The sequence below is a fragment of the Nelusetta ayraudi genome, unplaced genomic scaffold (assembly GCF_046127955.1).
Source record: "Nelusetta ayraudi isolate G7.1 ecotype Tasmania unplaced genomic scaffold, CSIRO-AGI_Nayr_v1 ptg000092l, whole genome shotgun sequence".
Lineage (NCBI taxonomy): Eukaryota > Metazoa > Chordata > Actinopteri > Tetraodontiformes > Monacanthidae > Nelusetta > Nelusetta ayraudi.
This window is the reverse complement of record NW_027466142.1, coordinates 3,757,710-3,777,500: the sequence shown is the minus strand read 5'-3', so window position 1 is coordinate 3,777,500 and position 19,791 is coordinate 3,757,710.

Sequence of the window (19,791 nt, the reverse complement as noted above, 5' to 3'; positions counted from 1 at the left end):
CATCTATTATATCAGGACTTGTGCTATTTATGCAACATTATTTACCGAAAGACAAATGAGTCTCAATAGTAATTTAAATTAACTAGTGAAAGATTATTTTGTTTCTTTGGTTGTTTCAGTTTTAGTGTTAAGCAAGTGCAGTGGTTGTGATCGTGTATTAGTTTTAGTTTTACAATGCATCAGTATTTTAGTATTTGTCCCTTTAAATTAAAAAAAAAACGTCATTAAAGGCAGAAAGGATATATTTAGATCATAGTGTTTGAAAAAAAAAAGACAAGGATGCAGAACTAAACATGCAACACATACAATCTTAATATTGCTTCACAGGCCTTTAAAGCCTTATACAAATAGAAACATTGCAGCTTCCACAAATGCATAACACCTTCAATTTTAGTTCAATTTTACTCTCTGTGTATCACGTAAAAGAGTTGCTGTTATGTGCACAGTTTAGCAAAAGCTTTGTTTGAGATAGCCAATACATGACCATACATGTGTGTGTGTGTGTGTGTGTGTGTGTACAGATACATACACGACTGAATGTTTTTTTTGTGGCTGCAGGCTTTATTGCTTGCCAATGGAAACCTCAGTTGTGATCTTCTATTCTATAACTCAGTTTAGTTTCTGCGATAGCAAGAACATAAGTGATGCGCACCTACCTCTCCTTGATGCCCCTGCACATTCACATTATAGCAAGAATATCAACTTTTTCTTCCTTTTTTTTTTTTTTGTACCTTGCGCTTCTTTCATCCACTTTGGTGAAGTTTTTGTCGAAAGCTCTGAATGATACCCTTTTCAGCCCTTCACTGTCATCAGGCCAGAGAGGGACATTTTAGCAGACAACCGCCAGCGTAGGCTTGTGACTGCTGTCTGTGCTGTCCAGTAGGAAGGGGAGTTGCCTCCCCTGGGTGCCCCCTTGTGCCCCACAGACCATATGGCCTGGCCTGGTGTCTCTAGATGGGCGAGCTGGTCCATGGACCACCTGAGGCAGCAGGAGCTCTTATAATCACTGGAGACAAGGGCCACTTGACACCAGGCTGACAGATGGTGCACCAGTACTGCTGCCCAGAACTCTGTTATCTCTCTCTTTCTTCCTCCCCTCTGTGTGTGTATGTGTGCGTGCGCACACATGCGCAGATTGAGAGGCACAATAAGAGCGATGATGTGTCAGGGGTGGTTAAACATGATGGTGGCAGCCCATCTTTCTTTTACTCTAGGGCAGCTGTAGCCTCAGGCCATGGCTGCAAGCACATTTCATCACACATAAGGGGCACAACGTAAACTACAAGCACAACACTGCTGTGTGCCCACCAAAGGAAAATATTGTATTTTCTTCAGCTCCCACTTAAATGAAGATTCACAAGTTATGACTAGAAAGTTTGAATTTAATTATGAAAAATTTCATGTTCAAAAACGTATGGCAACAACATAATTTGCATTCACCTTAACATGCGTACTTGAGATGTGTTTTTATTTTATTCATATGTTTCCCGGAAACAGGTTTGCCAAATTAACTCTGACATCAAAAGTGTTCAGCTTATGTGACTTTTGCCCTTAGCGTCCAGCCAGATATTAAGTAGGGTAACCAAACCAGATGAGAACAAAGTCTTTCTTGGCTTTATTCACAACAAGAGTAACAGCCATTTTAACAGTAATCACACTCCTAATATTATGGGGAGGGGGGGGGGGGGGGGGGGGGACATGCTACGTAGGTTTTGCGCAACTATGGAAAATATTATGTTTGGAAAAAGTGAGCTTTTGTAGAATGGTGGTGCTGGTAAAATAGAGAAAATAAATAAAAAAGTGTGTCTAACCGCAGCCTCAATGGCCAATGTACAATTAAAGGAATTACAAAACGTGCACAATTCTTGACACTAATTCAACAAATTTTCTCCACTTTTCTGGGTTTGTTTGCCTCTTCTCCTTGTAGTCATGTATCCACATCCTCTGATGCAACTATGATTTAGATCTAATCAGTTAATGGTTATGTGGTACTTGTTTTTATTCTATTGTTTTTAATTTTTTTTAGAATTTTGTTAATTTTCTTTTCAAAGTAAATAGTAAATACACTGAGACAAGACAAATTGTAACAATTTGAACCATTAAAACATCTCACAATTCTATCAAAACCAAGAATACAAATAATGGCAACTGCTAAAAGGAAAACAGAAGTAGTAAAGAAATTTGTGCCACGGCAAAAAAATGTGTTTTGCTATGCACTGCAAGCCACCAAGCCATTCATCGGTCCATTTGTGCATCCATTTTTGTTTCTTGTCATTCTTCATCATCAACACTTCCCAACCGCCTTGAGAAACCATTGGCGTTCAAGAACCCAGAAATTCTTCCATTAGTTCTGTGCCTAAAACCAAGACTAAGACCAGTCAGGCAAACTCAGGTGGATTTGTTTTAAATGCTTCAAGTGTCTGAATGAGGGCGTTTTCCCACCAGCACCTACTTGCCTCGGGTCAGATTGTAAGCATTTCAACTATAGGTACTAACTGGTACTTATTGTTACAAACAAGTACCACTGGTCGGCTGGGGTTCCAAGCAAGCCGAGTGGAGCAGGGGCACAAAATGTGACGTCAACCGAGAGCAGGGCACTGATTGGACAGTGGGTTTGACGAAACATGGGAGCGAGTCAACCAGAATGGCCAATTTTTAAATGCCCCACTTGTAGAATTTTACACTTTCAGATATTGAAAACCTAAATGCTCATAACACGTTGCCTTAGACAAATGAAGAGCTGCAGGCGTTTTAGTGCTTGAAGACCAATGCTCAAAGGGAGCTGGACGGAGCGACACTCAGTGAAATAGTCTTCCAGGTTTCGGAGCTGATGGCCACCACTCATGGGGATCGGCGTACAACCAAACAGTGTCAGGAGACTTTTTGTTCTATTTGAAAAAAGAAAAGCGAAGTGGTCGACATGGTGGTGCGAGCAATATGGAGAGTGACGGCCTCGACTCGGCAACAGCAATATCTTTGAAAACGTTTGAGGACAGTGAATGTATATTGACATCAAGCAACCTTGTCTTTACTTTAGGCTACCAAAAGTAAGTAATGTTGTTCCGTCATAGATAATTATTAGCCATCAATGATAATTCCAAGTTCTGCTTGTGTTTTGGGTTCGCAGCCTCTTGAGATTCACTTATGAGAGCGATTTAAATGATTTAAAAATCATTGTATTTTTTTTTTTTAATTTTAAAGAGTAAAAGATATGAGTCTGGGGACATGGAGGGCATTCAAACATCAAGACAATTTTGGCCCGCTTTCGCTACAGTAAACTCAGCTTGGCTGGTACCAAGTTGCACACAACCCGAGCCAAGTAGGTGCTAGTGGACAAACACCCTTAGTGTTATCTCCTACCAAGTGGCACAGATGACATAAATGTATGTGTCGGAAAAAAGTTTACATTCATGCACACAGACTGAAAGATCGAGTGGGTGGAGTGCGGAAATAAATTAGATACAAATCAAATAACTGCTTGTGAATCTTTAATCTCAGTAGCCACTTTGTATATGTTTTGCCACTGAAGATCACGCGTCACACTTTGATCATTATTTTGTGCAACCAATATACCAGGGCCACTTATCCTGGCCTGCATCTGGAAGCTCCTTACTCTTGTAGTGGACATTGTCTTACAATGCTCTATTTCTTATCCCCAGTTGGTCATACCCATGCATTCAGGGTGTTTCAACAATAAGCAAGATATAACCAGGTCTAAATGCAATTTTGAGACATGTGAATTAAATGACTCAAAAATAGCCACAATGATTCAAGTATTGACACCAAGGAGGAGCAGATCTTACAGTTTACGGTGTTTACAGTGGTACCTCAAGTGGAGCTGACCATATCAAATTGCCTGTCCATTTCTTGGTCTATCTTCCCATTACTTATGAGCAAGATCCTGACATATTTGAACAATCGGACTTGGGGCAGAAATGTTATATTAATCATGGCAAAATATAACATAGCACCAATAAAGGACAATATCATCTTTTAAACGCAATCGTGATGGCCCTAAAGCCAGACAAACTCCTCACACTGGCTTTGCCTTGAGCACTTGTCCATGTAAATTAGAAATATAATGGGAGGCCTGAACAGTTCTTATAGACTCTTGTGCTGGCGGACCAATGTATAGAGCATACCAGTAAATCTTTGTTCTTTACGACATCAACTTCCGGCAAAACAGAGCAGCAATAAGAGGAATAAAGTCACCCAAACAATGGCAACTGGCTGACATTTAAAAAAAAAAATTCTGGTCATCATATCTGAGAAGATCTGTTCAGGCAATGAATGGACAAATCAAGAGTGTCTGAGCATCTCAGCAGGACGGCTGCTCCTGGGAATTTGTTTGTGTGTGTGCATGTGTTTGTTGGTGTGTATGTGATTGTTTGTTTGTGTGTGTGTGTGTGTGTGTGTGTGTGTGTGTGTGTGTGTGTGTGTGTGTGTGTGTGCGTGCGCACATGCATGTGTGTGCAGGAAGTCTTCTTCTCTCTAAGCATGGTTTTGAAAGGACGAGTTAATTTTTCTATTTAATTTCAAATTTTTAACATGTTAAAAAAATGACTTCAATTAACTTTTCATATGCATCCGGTGTTGGCTGACCCGTAACCCATGGATCTATAATTACAACTGGAAGACGCAATTTTTTCTAGAGGCCACTCGAGGTACTGCAGCCAAAATCCAATGCAGCCAAAAAAGCCTTTTTCACAAACCCGCAATACAAAAATAAACACCTGTAAAACGGTTGACAGGATGCCTCTGACCTTTCAATTGTATATTTTTGGGTCCTGCACTTTTAATCTTCCAAAACATTTTGTAAAGGTTGGAAAATCTCCTGAAGACTTTATTCCATTATTGTGCGTGCAAGCCCAAAGCGAGTCAGTGAAGTGTCTCAGCTCGTTCTGAATGGCTGATGCATTCTGCTCCATCATGGGAGCTACAGAGGCATGAGGGACAGTGCGCATGCTCTATGGGCCGCATAATGCGGAAGTAACCTGGAAGCCAATGCGAAATGGTGAACCTTTTCAAAGTTCTCACTGGTTAATTACCTCTTTGATTTGGCGTATCTCCGCAAAGCAAAAACATTTGACTGAAATTACCTTTCGGTGCCTTGTCATGCTACACTACAGGTGTGTGGTAGTCGTGGGCGATGAACAAGGCCTGTAAATGAGAGGTTAACCAATGCATTGGTTACTTGAATAGCTAAAAACTGCTGCCCAATAGCATAGTAGAAGAGGATGGAGTGAGAGAAATCATTTGGGCTGCATTGGAAATACCAATCCTACCACCTACAATCTACCCTTGATTAGTGTCATGAATGCACTCTTGGTATTAAGATGAGAGGGCTCTGTTGAGGAACATAATCAAGCAAGTGAAGAACATCGCTCTCACAGGGGACCACTGGATGTCCGTGAACAATGAAAACAACTTGGCTGTCTCCTGATGATGTCAACAAACTTGTCTGACTCAGTAATTGACTGAACAGAAAAGGCTAGGCTAATTTGTCTCTTGGGACTGAAATATGTTATATGGTCTAATTTCATTTTATGTCTCATTTCCATTTGTTCTTGTGTACCTGCAAAATATCACAATTATTAACACTGCATTTTCACAACCTGTGGAAATAAAGGTAAAAGACGATGTGAATGCCACTTTTCACAGCCTATCTTGAATGTCAGTCAGGTGAAAACCAACTGAACCCAGTGGCCAGGAAAAACTCTCCTGTAGGATGAAACCACATTTTGTATTTTTGATATTTTTATTGACTGATTTTATTTGGAAAACACATCAGATTGATTTGCATTATTGTGAAAAGTCTAAACAGTATGTTTTATTTAATTTAGTTTTCCTGTGACAGTTTTGTTTTCAGCCCATAAAGCAAAAAAGCAAAAGACAAAAAAAATAAATCTGTTGTTACATACACTACTTCCTGCTATGACAGAGTAAATGTTTTTCATGCAAATGTGTACATCTTTGTATTTAGAATCTGGATTGACATGAAAAGTCTTTTGAAGTTTAGCCTCGCTAATCCTCATTCATGACAGTAATATAAATTCTGTCTTGTACCAGTTGCCCTTTCTCAAGAACACATTAAGACTTTTGAATTCCGTGGCCTTTGTCCAAACTGTGAACTCTGAAACAGACAACAGCTGAAGGTCCCTAATGAACCACATCATTAGCATGTTAAATTGCTTGGTCAGGGTATTGTCAATAAGTGTGCAGAAACCACCCCCAAAGTGTTTGTTTGACATCTTTTCATGGCATCCCCGTTTCACTCTGTATCCCACTGTCTGTGCTGTGCAGATCTGGTTACACCATTCAGAATCCTCAGTACTCAGGTTTGCCGTGTCTACCTCTCATCTGATCTTACTTTCTTGCCTTTGTATGAATGGCAAACGATACCAAGTCAAAAAAAAATCTACCTTGTGTAGATCTGCATATATAAGTAAATCTACTGTGTAACCTAAATAATAATACAATATGTCAAACAGGAAGTGCTTTCTTTGTGTCCCAACTAAACACTCTGGTAATAATTGTTTCATATTAATATGGACATAAATAGGAAAAATAATAGAGGTTAAAATATGCAAATCAAAGCATGATTAATCACATTTAACTATAGAAATACTACTATTAGTACTACTACTAGTTCAAACTATGATTTATTTAAGATATATATGAGTTATTTACACTGATTTCTAAGGTCAATACTTAACTACATTGAAGAGGAGGAAGAGCGGGCCAGCAGATGGTCTTGAAGTGCCTGCTTGAAGAAGAATATGTCTCGTAGAGGTGGCAGAAGGGATTTGGTTGAGGTCGTACAACAAGATCTTTGGGAGTAAAAGGAAATGGAATTGTGCTTGCACCGACTTTTAAAAACAAGACGGATGACTTTATTCCTCCGTATTTGTCACAACTACAGAGAAATTAAATGAAGTTCTTGTTTATACAGTATGGTTTCATGCCAAGGAGTATCACAGAGGCAGTATTTATGTGCAGGTTGTTGATTTAAAAGAAGAGAGAAGGTTTCAGGGACCTCCATTGTGCTCCTGCAGTTAGAAAAAGTGACAGGGTGCCAAGAGACAAACTCTAGTATTGCGTGAGGACGTCTGGAGTGGCAGAGAAGTATTTGAGAGTGGTTAAAGGGCATGCATGAGAGCTGCAAGACAGTCGTGAAGTGTGCAGTAGGTGTGACAGAGGAGTTCAAGGTGGAGGTGGCACTGCCTCAAGGATCATCTTGAGTCCCTTCTTGTTCGTTCTGTTGATGGACGGACTGACAGACGAGGTTCGACAGGAATCTCCGTGGACTATAAACTGTTTGCCCCTGATTCTCTTCTAGTCTCTGTCCTTGGGCTCACCCCACGCTGATCCTCCACTGATTCTCTGGAGCCGCTGCAATTCTCTGTGTTCTGAAACATTGAGGCAAGTACACCTCTCCCATCCTCTCACTTTCAAAGATCTTGCTGATGGACCTGGTCTAAAATTCTACTTCTGCCTCTCCTAGACACTTGCTTACCTTCACAGGTGCATTAAGAGGAACCGGCTGCCTTTCCAATCTTTAGTCTTCAAAAATTCAATCTTTAATCTTCCTGTCTCCCTGGTCATATTATTTGCCATCCAGTCATCTGGAAGGTTGTTCCGAACACCCAGAACGTGTCGCAACTCCTCCTGGAAAACTACACAACACTTTTTGCAACTTGTATCACTTCATCCTCTATGTTTGTCCCATTCATTTCCCTCAGCACCAGGTTAATTCAATGCACCTCCATCCCCTGTTGTCCAGCTACTCTCTCATCGACTAGTACTTTGCAGTTACTGATCTGACCTCCTTCAGATTACATCATCTATACATGATGCAGTCCACCTGTGCGTCCTACCCTTGCTCATTTAAGTCACACTCTGTTCCGGGTTCTTCTAGAAGACAGTATTAATGCATCCTTCCATTCTCTATATGAACATTCACACTCACACTCACACCAATGGCCAACATAGAGGTCCCAGCTCACCTCACATGCTAGTCTTTGGACTGTGGGAGGGTGCTGAAGTCCCTGGAAAGAACCCAGGCAGACACAGGAAGAACATACAAACTCCACACACAAAAAAAAGGTACAACCTGTTTGCCGTGAGCCAACAGTACCAGTCCCTGCACTGCTGTGTCACCCAGAAAGCATTGACTTCAGCCTTTTCCATCCATTTTGCAAAGAGCATCACCATTCTACAAACATCTGTCCTTCTCCATTACCAAACCTGTGACAACATCATCAACTCCCTCCAGAAGACAGAAGTCTGTTAGCGTATAATTGAGAATATTTAACATCACAATTTCAAGTTCTGGTTTTGGACTCATCAAGCTAGCTGACACTTTGTATTTCTAGAGCATTCCTAAAAATCAAAAAAAAACTCTTTCTTCATGAAAACTGCTGCCTTATTTCTATTCCCATCCAAACTCTGTATTTTTTTTTTCTACCTTTCCACCTTTCTTCTCTTGAAGTTTGTCAACCGACCTTTTCAGTCATTGAAATCCTTCCTCTCAGTCCTGGACTCTTCACTTTCCTAGTAATAGGATTGACTCGTGGTTTGGCGTGGGTTTTACACACTTCCCCCCCAAAGTTTTTCAGTCAGTCACATGCTAACTGGTTTATGTTTTTCCCAGTAAAAACCTTTTGTTTTTATGCCTTAACATAAGGGACCTTTCTGATTATATGTTAGTGTTTTACCCAAATACTTTCTATGTCGATAAGAAAACAAAATTGTACCAATTAACTGAAAAATAAAAGAAATTTAAACAATGCAGTCCCGAAACTGCAAGATCAAGCACATCTGATTCGGCATGGCCATAATTAAAATGCATGCTCTCTCATAAGAGCGGAATAAAACACTGTGTTTTCAGGGAGAGTGAAAAGTGATACTGTGCAAACTATAATTACACTGTCTAATTGGCATATTTAACAGAAAAGGTAAATTACTGAAGTCTGATAAAATAATTGAAAGACAAAGCAATTACGATCTACAGGCACCATTTATGGTGATAATTACAATGTGGCTCAGCTCAATGTGACAGCAAACACAATTATGCTGGGCGGAATGGAAGACCCTTTCATCTGTTCTGTCAACTTCTCACAGTTCAGTATCTGTCGACCGGTGGGAAAAAAACAAGAGAAATTGAGTTGCTTTCCCACTTAGATCATGTTGTCTTTCTGTTATGAGGGATGTCAAAGAATGTGTATTTAATTTGTGCTGTAATAAATGGTTCCTTTAAACGTTAGTGTCCTTTTTTCAAGCTTGTGATTTTCTACAATTAAAACTGCAGTTCTTTTTTTTCTATTGTCCTATGGCCGTATACAGCCAAAGTGTGATGGTGAGTCAACGATACTCTCACAAAAGTGCTGCCACTAATTTTACCTTAATGTTGCTCTGGCCTCTTTCTGTCATGAGTGACAAATCCAAGATAATTTGTAGCAGGGTAGATTTGGCTAGTCAGAATTCACATCACACTCTGATCCAAATATAATGCCCATTGTCAGATCATAAAGATGCACAACCTGTTACAGAAACATTATATTTAGCCCTGAGTTTACAGCCTTCTAAAAAAAAAAAAAAAGGTTTTAACTTCCTGCCAAAAACAAGGCTTTGTTGTAATTTATGTATATTTGGAGAAGAGAAAATGATAAACGAGAAAAAAAAAAAATTATCACTTGAATTCTAAATAACTTCTGATTATTCATTCATGTCTTAAAATAAACCCCAATACTTTTAACAGTACAGCAGTAAGCATTCATGACAATTGCTGTGAACAAAAGGTAGATGGCTTAATTAAGCATGTCAGTGTTAGCAATGCAACCACCAGCTGCATTTTAGCTTTGCAGTTCAAAGAACATTTTGCTTGCAGCACATTTGGGCCACCAAAGAAATAGTCCAAAGCACTGGTAGCCTACTAGCTTGCTGAATATACGGCAAAGGCGTTTGCTAACTGCTAACTGTGCCCGCTAAAAGATGGATTTCGACCAAGCAGAAGCTCGCAGGCCCCTTCCTGGGTCTTGACAAGCTACTCTGTCTGTTTCCTTGACAAGACACTATGATTACCAACCCCACTGTTTACATGCAAGCACACACGTTCCATGTGCTCACACTCTCTCTCGCTCTACCACACATGTCGCCGCTGTGCTGCACACTTTGCTCCCCGGAGCGAAGCCGCCAAACAGGACGTGTACAACTGATCGTTCCCATTAGAAGATGTGGAGGCATATTGACCCTCCACTCTAAAAAAAAAAAAAAAGTGATGGTAGTTGTGATAATGCTAACACATTGGAAATTCAGCTACAATGATTTTTGACTTTTTGTCAAATATCTTTCTGTCCAGTAGTTGATTTTTTTTTTTCAAGCTTACGAACCCACTAGTGAGCCAAAAAGTACAGTTTGACCTTTGCTTTGGCCTCTAAAGAGGCTCAGTTATGGATGTTTAATGGGTATGAAAGGAGTGTAAATTTACGAGTGCGATAATAGTTCCCCCAACATGTAATGAAACACAGTCAACATTATTCACAGTATTTGATTTCACTGCTACTTCCAGTTCTCTAAAAAAAAAAAACTATTGTTCAGGTCCTTAGTCAGATTCAGTCCTCCAACCACTTAGTAATGTTTACTTTACAGTCACACTGCTTCTTTGTGGTGTGAACACAACAAGGTGTTGGGGCAAATTTGGAGATGGGCTTCTGCATACATTGTTTTTCAGAAGTTAGTTATTTCAAACTCTGTTGATTTTCTGAAACTTAAACCCGTCTGGCCATTGTCCCTCTTCTACTGTAACCTCTGGAGACAGTCGTGCGTGAGTATGGTGGGAGGTCACACAGTTTTTGAAATACTCAGTGCAGCCCATCTGGCACCACCAGCTATGGCATATTTAAAGTTATTCAAGTCAAGTAACCTTTCTTCCCCATTGTGATACTTGACGTAGTTGCCTTGACCACATCTACCTGCTTGAATTCCTTAAGTTGCACCTGTGACTGATTGGATATTTGCATTAACTGACCAGCAGTAACAAATAGTCAGAATTTGTTTCTGTACCGTCACTGAACTAAACTGTTGTCTTATTTGTATTCAATTGTATAAAGTTCACTTTTTGGATCATATGTCAATCATGATTTTCATTAGCCAAGTTTTTTTTTTTTTTTTTTTTTTTTTTTTTTTTAATTATTCCTTGTTTGACCCCCCCCGCCCCCAATATTTTTTTTATGCACCCTGTTCTTAGTATGGGAATCCAATGTAAGCATTGACAATTATGGGCAGATGAAATTGTACTTTTTCTCTAGTGGTGGCTTCACGCTGGGAACGTGTCTTGAACTGGCTGCTTGGCCACACAACATCTTGCCTTAAAACCAAAGGGAAACAATTGGCAGTAACCTAAGACATCTCCCTACACCACGTACATACAGTGCGCTGCAAGGGTCAAATTACTCTCACCCAGTTGGCCCATAAAACAGTCAATATTTTCCATTGACCACTAGTTTGTTTGTGTTTTTGCTTTACATGCCAAACTCATTTTTTTTTTTTTACCCACCGTTGGTGCTTGATGGGTGTTCATTTTACATCCTGCCACTGCTGTCGCCTTAATTTAATGCAAATGTTATATATTTTTTATATTTACATTTTCATATTGCAGTTGGTATATTTAAACATGTTTGCTTTCGTAATCATCAAGGACACGGCATATGGATCTGGACAGAGGTCTGGATCTAAGTGACTGTTGTAAAACAGAATCTGCAAAATTAGGTGCTGTGCAGGGTAACAACGTTATGTTTACTTGCAAAAAAGAGAAACATAATCACAATATTCGGCTGCTCAGGTCAGCCATACAAGCCAAAACCCAGAGAAAGAGGAAGGCATTGTGAAAATCTGCAACTGGGCAACGTGGAATATGTTAGTGAGCAAAGTATGTTTTAAAAAAAAAAAAAAATCATAAAATTCAAATTTAAATATTTTCTGGGTCACTAGCACTTTCTTTAACAACCTTGACTATTCAGGACTTAGTCAGTAGTGATTTTCTTTTGTTTGTTTTCTGTGTTTTTTTTCTATTGCGTGTATGTCTGTGCGGTAGAACATGATTTTGTTTTTGTTACCTTAACCCAGCGCGTGTTGCAACAGCTAGAAGAGTCGACGCTACCTTGGAGGCAGCTAATGGGGGGGATCCCGATTTAAAAAAAAAAAAAAAAAAATAGTGACAAATGCTGCAGGCAGCAACAGTATCCTATAACTTACTGACTGCTGGTACTTAATATATAATGCAATATTCTACACTGTGCCATTTGTCATTTGAAGGGGAGACACAGATTATGGCTTAGGGCAGTGCATCTGTCCTAGAGGCTGGCGGAAAGTGGACTAAAAGCTCCTCCAGCTGAGCTAAGCCAATCACACGGTGAACCCTGGATCACCCTCGCTCCACCTCCTCAACACTCTGGACGCACAAACACATGCATTTTCATGCAGTCTGGCAGTCACACGCGCGTCTAGTGGGCAATTGTTTCTTTGCCTCGGTTAAACACGCGCCGCCTCTGTCTCACACACGCACGCACACACACACACACACACACACACACACACACACACACACAGGGTGAAACGCTCTTTGCTAGGTTATGCCCGTATATGGGCGTTAGCCATTTAATTTCTGGTCGTGGCCCGACGCGCAGGCGGGCGGGCGGGCAGGCGGCGGCGGCGGCTGTCCCGGTTCAAGCCACAGCTCCCTAGTGGTCCCGCATCTCCCCCGCGATAGGCTGTCTGAGCCTGGTGGGAGTCTAAATGAACCATATTGACGTCCCACTGGGGCAGTCTAGTTGCTTTGACAAATTCTCTCTGGCATTTATCAATCAAGTCATCCTTAGCAGAGTGGAGGACCTTTAAACTCGGGCAGAGCCTCCCGGGGAGAGCGCGAGCGTTTAGAGTGCCTGGAAATGAGATGCAGTTTTTGTCCGGTATCTTTCGCCACTCCCCTCGCAACAATTTATGCACACGTGCCACAAATTAAAATGAGAGGGAGGTTAGGGAATTGTCAGCGCTTAAATGGCTGACATAAGTTACAAGCAAAATTTTAATTAGCCGGGAGGATTGGGGTGATAATTCAGAGGGGCCCTATTCTGTCATGGGGCTTGTCCACATTGTGTTTCCCTCTTTCAGCTGGCATCTGCAGACTCCAGCGGGACCCGGCGCCGCCGCGTAAGACAAAACTACTTGTGACACAATGAAATGTAAAGGCCTCCTTCAAATTAGCACCGAGGGCTGAGCCTGATATTCATGGCGGCCGGGATAAATGACTATGCTCCGACCAAACTGGGCATTTTTCATACATTTGATTTATTCTTGCTTGCTTGCTCCTTTGTCAGTAGTTCTTCTTCATTTACATGTTTCTCATAAAAGAAAAATGCACATATGGTATTTTAAACATTTAACACTTTTTGTAAGGTGAAACAATTCATGATCAGTTTGGTTGTTGTTGTTTTTTCTATTCCTTATTTGTGACTAATTTCCATAATATGACACTTTTTTTAATAATGAAAAACGATGAGAATAAAAATCTGTTGTTGTCATGTGAAGAAGAGAAGCAGACACAGAAAGAATGGCGGAGATGGTAACAGATACATGCTTGGTACAAGGATGCGCTGCACTTCCTTGTAAATAATAATGTAATCTACCAATCTCTGTCTTTCAGCATTTTTTATTGTGCTTTTCTGCATCTCGTCCACAACAAAAGGCCACTCCTGTCATAAAGCATTACAGAATTTGTGTGTCACCACCACCAACACCACAGAGAGTAATAAGGATCATTAATATTTTACAGTCCAACACGCCTTTCCTACTGTTATCCAATCTCAGTTCTTGTTCCACTCTGCACTTAATGCTGCCATTATTTATTTACTGATGAAGTAGATGGCAGTGTAAAGTTCCTGCTGTGAGGGGGTTGGCAGTTTGGGGGGTGGGGTTGGAGGTGGGGAGGGGAAGGGGGGGAGGGGAGGGGGGGTGTTGCCCTTCCTCCTTTTCTTCCAGCAGACTGGCGGTGGGGGTTGGGGTTTGCGAAAGCGTATTAACATGAATTTCAAAACATTAGTGCTCCACTGGGGGAAAGACAACAACTGTCGTCGCACAAACGAACCAGAAGGAAAGCGGCGCGGGTCGACTGGTAGGAATCAGCCCTGGGTGTGAGTGAGCGAAGCGCGCATCCAACAGTCGACAGTACAGAGAGACCAGCGACACTTGCAACATTGAGTAACAACGTCGGGACCAGCGCCATCCAGAGTTGGCTACTAGGTAACAGGCCGATACATGAGTTCATCTGTTAAGATGTTTATTTGGCGGGAATAACGACGGCCGACGGGGTCAAAGTTTGTAAGACATCAACACAAAAAAAAAAGGAATGCAAATATGACATTTGATTGTTTTAGATTTACATCGGTGCTGTGTTTTTAGGCCCTGACACCTGATGAGGGTTTGGGGGGTGGGGCTAATTGAATGAAAGCAGATAACAGATTTAAAGCACTCACCTAAAGAGAGACCTCTCTCACCCCTTTGTGTAAGGTTGAATGCTCGAATGTGCAATTTTTGCTCATTATTTTTTTTCGGGCTAACGGTTGTTCTTCTCAGTTGTCACTCCTTTGGTTAATTCTGGTCCTGGAGAGAAAGAAAAGCCCAGAGAGGATGGAGTTCGCTGCTTCAATCCGAAATGCAATGTACGGTATTTTGTGTTTTTGACTGAAAGCATTCTTTATATGTGTCTGTCTTATCATCTCACCGGTTGCATTTTTTTTTTTTTTTCCTTTTCATTCAATTGTGAAGTCAGTGGAATCTTCGAATACCCTGTACAGTATCTGTTAGCTTAAGTATACAGAATAAAATAGCAACGTAGATATTTCCAGTTTTTGGCTTATTTGATTTGAACTGTAAGTAAATGCATTTCTATTCAGCATCCTGCACTTCTTTCTAAGTTCCTCGTTTCTTTTTAAAATAAGGCTTTTTGTTTTGTTTTATGATTTACTCAACTGCTTTCAGTCACTCTAATTAACAGCAGCAGCAACCTTTACAATGCAAATGTTTGGTTTTTGTTTTATGATGGAGGGATTGCCAAAAAGGAATCATGGAAACAGCGTCCGGTTGCCTGGCAGAAGGCCTCGACATCTCGACATCTTTAATGTGTCTTATTGTTCAGTTGTCTCGCAAAGAGTCTGATGTCTGATGTCTGATATTAGTTCCTATGACAGTTTGTTTTTATTAAAATGGCCCAAAAAAATTCCAACTCAAATGAATAACTCTCGTTCAAAATAAATGGCAAAGCCTTTTGTTCGGGTCTTAAAATAATACCGCTACATAAATGAAAGTTCAACAAAGTGAAATTGTCAGCATTTCCATAAATTTCCCTAATGGAGTAATCCAGTTAGAACAAAGGACAAAATTTGAAGGATATTTTTTGCGTTTTTGCCTTTCATCCCAATCTCCCTGATTTTCACATGAAAGTCTTTCTCCAAATAAAAAAAGACGCTGATTGACTTTGACAATAGTCGAGAGTGACGCCGACTGTGGATATTTATTTATGGATTTGTTTCATAATAATAATAACAACAACCGAAAATGTCAGTTGCATCGGTTCCTCGTATTTGGAGACACAAAGTTTCCTCTTCACAGGATTTTATCCCATGGTGAGAAATATTCTCTCAAACAAATGATTTTTGTATTTTGTCCAATATGTTCCCATATGAGAATCTGTGGCCATTTAGTTTAATTTTACAACACGTACACACAAACACACACACACACGCACACACACACGGTCCCATGTGTATCTACATAACGCAAGTCTGCGTTTTCTTGAAGTTACATGAAGCTTTTCTCTGGGACGGCATGAAAGAGCCCTTTGTAAGCATTATTACAAACGTATTCCTTTCCTATTCATTATCAGAAACGTAATGGCCGAGCACGATTAGAGCATCCCGCAGCACCAGTCCGTGTCAAACGTAAGCGGCAAAGAACATGAATACAGGATCTGATTATGTATTCTCCCGGGATGCTGAAAGTGAGAGGCTCTGGGTTAACTAGAATGAGGAGCTAGCATGGCGGGCGGAGGAGGGGTCCGGAGTGGGGGGGGTGGGGGGGGGCAGTCCAGCTGGAAATGAAAATGATATATGAAATAGCCCCCCCAGCCCCCCCACCCCAAACTTCAGCTGGTGCCACTGTGAACCGTGAACCCTGACTTGACCTTGCATATAAAGGCTGATCTCTTCATCTCCGCCTAGGTTCTGACCCTGACCCTTTATGTCCACCGCCCCCCCTTGTTGTTTAGCTTCCCTTCAGCAAGTCTCCCACAAAGAGCCGAGCAGCACTTCAGATGAGTATAACAAGCAGAGGAGACCAGCAGAAATGTTACTGTACTTGCTGTGGCGGAAACAATTTGAAAATGAATAATGCTTTTGGATTCCCTTGAGGCTCTTGTGTCTTTCTCACTCCCGCTCCCACTTTCATTTTGTGAGGGGAGCGGCGGGGTGAGGCTGAATTAGCATAAAGAAACAAGTACAACAACAGTGGACTCTGAAAGAGCTAAACTGGTGGGTGGATTAAGTATGTCTTTGAATAGGGTACTGTTGTAAATGATGGGGTGGGGTGGGACCTTATTCCCATCTGGTCCTTTTAAAGAGTACCTTGTGGTAATTACCCCCTAGACGGCATTGTGAAGCACCCGGGCCATCCAGCCAGGTGCCTGCAAGCCCTGCTGCGTCCGGCAATTCACTTGCATTGCAGGCTGCCCCTCGGAAAAAAGACCCAAGGTCACCATCTGATTTTTTTTTTTCTTCTTCTTTAGCGTCCCACTTTGGTTTTTATTTTATTTTGTTGTATTTTATTTTAATTAATTTACCGATACAGAATAAAAGTGTGACTTAAACACACAGTAAACCATGCATTGTATTGGTTAAAAATGAATCTGGTGAAAAACAAATTCTGTCTATTGCAAAAGTTAAATTAACACAACAACAACAACAACAAAAAAAAAAACTCTTAATATATCAAGACAACTGAGGTTAAAAGAAGAAAGGAGGAAAACTTGGAAACACCTGTTACTAAAGCACAAAGAGGAAACGAGGACTCAAAAAAAAAATTGCCGCGCTCCGCGCTGGCAAAAGGCAGGCTCCGATTAGGATTGTTTCTGGATGGCATTGCTACTTGGTGTCAACCCAAATCATAATGGAGGGATTATACTTTCTGTGGTAAAGTATCCTGGTCAGAGAGCTTCCTCCACAATGACCCAGATCTCGGTAAGCAGCGGAAAATGAACAGATGGGTGGCTGTTATTGCCCAGGTTCACAAAGGCAGCAGTGGCAGCTTGTTTACATGTGGTCTCACACTGACACGAACAAAATGACGACAGCAGTGTCCAGTGTATAGGTGCCTCCCGTGCAACACGGCAACACTATTGATTTTCCACCATGGCCTGACTGCTCAGACGAAGAGGTGTTATTTATTTGTTGTGACAAAGCACTGCCACTAAATAATGCCAATGTCTTTCTGCCTGCCTTCACAAATATCTGAAACAATGCAATTCATCCGAGTCAAAGGAATCCGTCAAGCAGTAACGCACACGTTTGGCCGGGATGCATGGACCCAAATCCTACTTTTAGGCAGAAGGTTTCATGAAACATTTTGCAAAATGTTTTTTTTTTTCTTTTTTTCCTCAGTCTTTGTTTGTGAAATTCACCTCAAAATCCAGCTGTTGTGGTCTTGTTCATATATCCAAAATAATGTGGAATTGTTTGGTGCTTCTTCGCACGTGCACGGTCCTGACTGAACGGTCTGTTACCACCGTGGTCGTAAAGTAAAATATATATTATACTGCTTTTTTTTTTTTTTTTTTTTTTATTCAATGTATGAGTTTGAGAAGTATTTAGATAAAACTGCATTTTTGAATCAACATTTTTTTTGATTGTATAGCGGTGTACCCGACTTTGTCATATGATAATAGATATAGGGTTAAAAAAGTAAAAAAAAAAAAAAACAAAACAATTGCTTAAATGTATCATGAATCTGTCATTAAGTGTATCAGATTTTATTTTTGCCGTATCTGAAAATTCTAAAATGATGTTTTTTACAAGCTACTATAAACAGATAAAGTGGAAATTATTTATTAAACAATGCATACTGTACACATTTGAAATAACCCAAGTCTCACTTGTCCAGCTGTAGAGTCATACAAAGGAACTAAACGTGCCAGGCCCATTGGTCACATTCTAAAACCTTGAAAAAAATTTGAAAATCACTTGGTCATAAAAAGCACGTAATTGAATGTCCAACTGTCCACTCTTGTTCATTCCTCACCGTATTTCTGCGTTTTCAGTGGTATCACTTATTGTTAAATGTCATTTTTCAGAAAGAGAGTGACTACTAATTAATGTTATTTGTTTTTGTGCTTGTTTTTCAACAGAAAACAATATAGCCAAGACTATTGGATGAGTCATTTTTGTGACAATAAAATGATTTCTGTTGAACAATAACAATAATAACGATAATAGTATCACTAAAGTTTTCTTTGCAAATAGCGAAATCAGTTTATTAGTCAAACTTGAATTCAAGCAGTGTGTGGAACATTTTATAATTTGCGAACAGCCGTTTAACTTTACTTATTTCAATGTTTCCTCTGAACCTTTCAGTCATATTTACAGTGATTTTAATACAGGTAGGGGTAAAATCTTGATTGTGCGCTGGACACCAGCCGTTTAAGCCAGCGGCTCGCTCAAGCAGCTTAAACCTTAAGTCACACAGATGCAAGAGTAGGAAGTAAAAGGGAAAAAATAGAGACATGCTGTTCACTGGCCTTTATTGATCTTGCTACAATGTTGAAAAGGTCTTTGGTCATGCCCTTACCAAAGGATACTAATTTGCTCAATCAAGTCTGTCAGGGTATCGACTGGGAGGAGGCTAAGCGCCTGCCATTGTGTTGGCTTCAACAGGGAGCTGGTCTGTGAAACAGGATTACTAGAGGTCAGGCAGCCAGTGAAAGGATTTTCATCACTTGCAGGGGGTCTGATACAAAGGGGCGGAGCCTAGAAATGTGATTGAGTTGCAGAAGACAAGGCCTTCCCTGTTGTCTACAACATCACCAGCACGACCTCAGCACCGCCATAAAATATCAGCTGCTCATATCTGTTCAATGGCCGGACACAATGAACTGAGTTATTATTCATAAAAGAGGGGGGAGAAAATGGAATTGTTTTTTCTCTTATTTTGAAAAATGTTAATATACGTGTAATAATGGATAATTAGCCAAAGCAGAACCATGCTGATGATAACGCATGTAGCACGGAACATGAAGTCAAAGTGTGCAAGGCTCATCCTTCTTCACTTGCAGATGATATAAGGAGGCGTGGCCTTGACAGGCCACTGAGTTGCTTAAGACTCTTGTCTATTATCTCTCCAGCACCAGCTCTTGACCACCATATAATTTCAGGTGCCCTATATCTCCTCAAAGACTATACATCATTAAGACTTGTTGTTCCGTTTTTTCCATCGCCGCTTTGTGAGGAAAGCGAATAAGTGAGAAAACAAAAGGAAAGTCAAAAGTAAAATAGACTTTTATTTTGATTCCTTTATTTTCTTCCTGCCCCCACACCGTGCCTGCTTTGTGCCTGAGCAGCAGATGCAGCTGGTCAAATGCACTAGTCCCTGTCTCAGTAATGAGGGCAGAGGGTCACATGGCAACACAAAAATGGTTGCATCATGTTTGTTTTTTAAATTTATCCCAAAAAAAAACCCCAAAAAAACCTG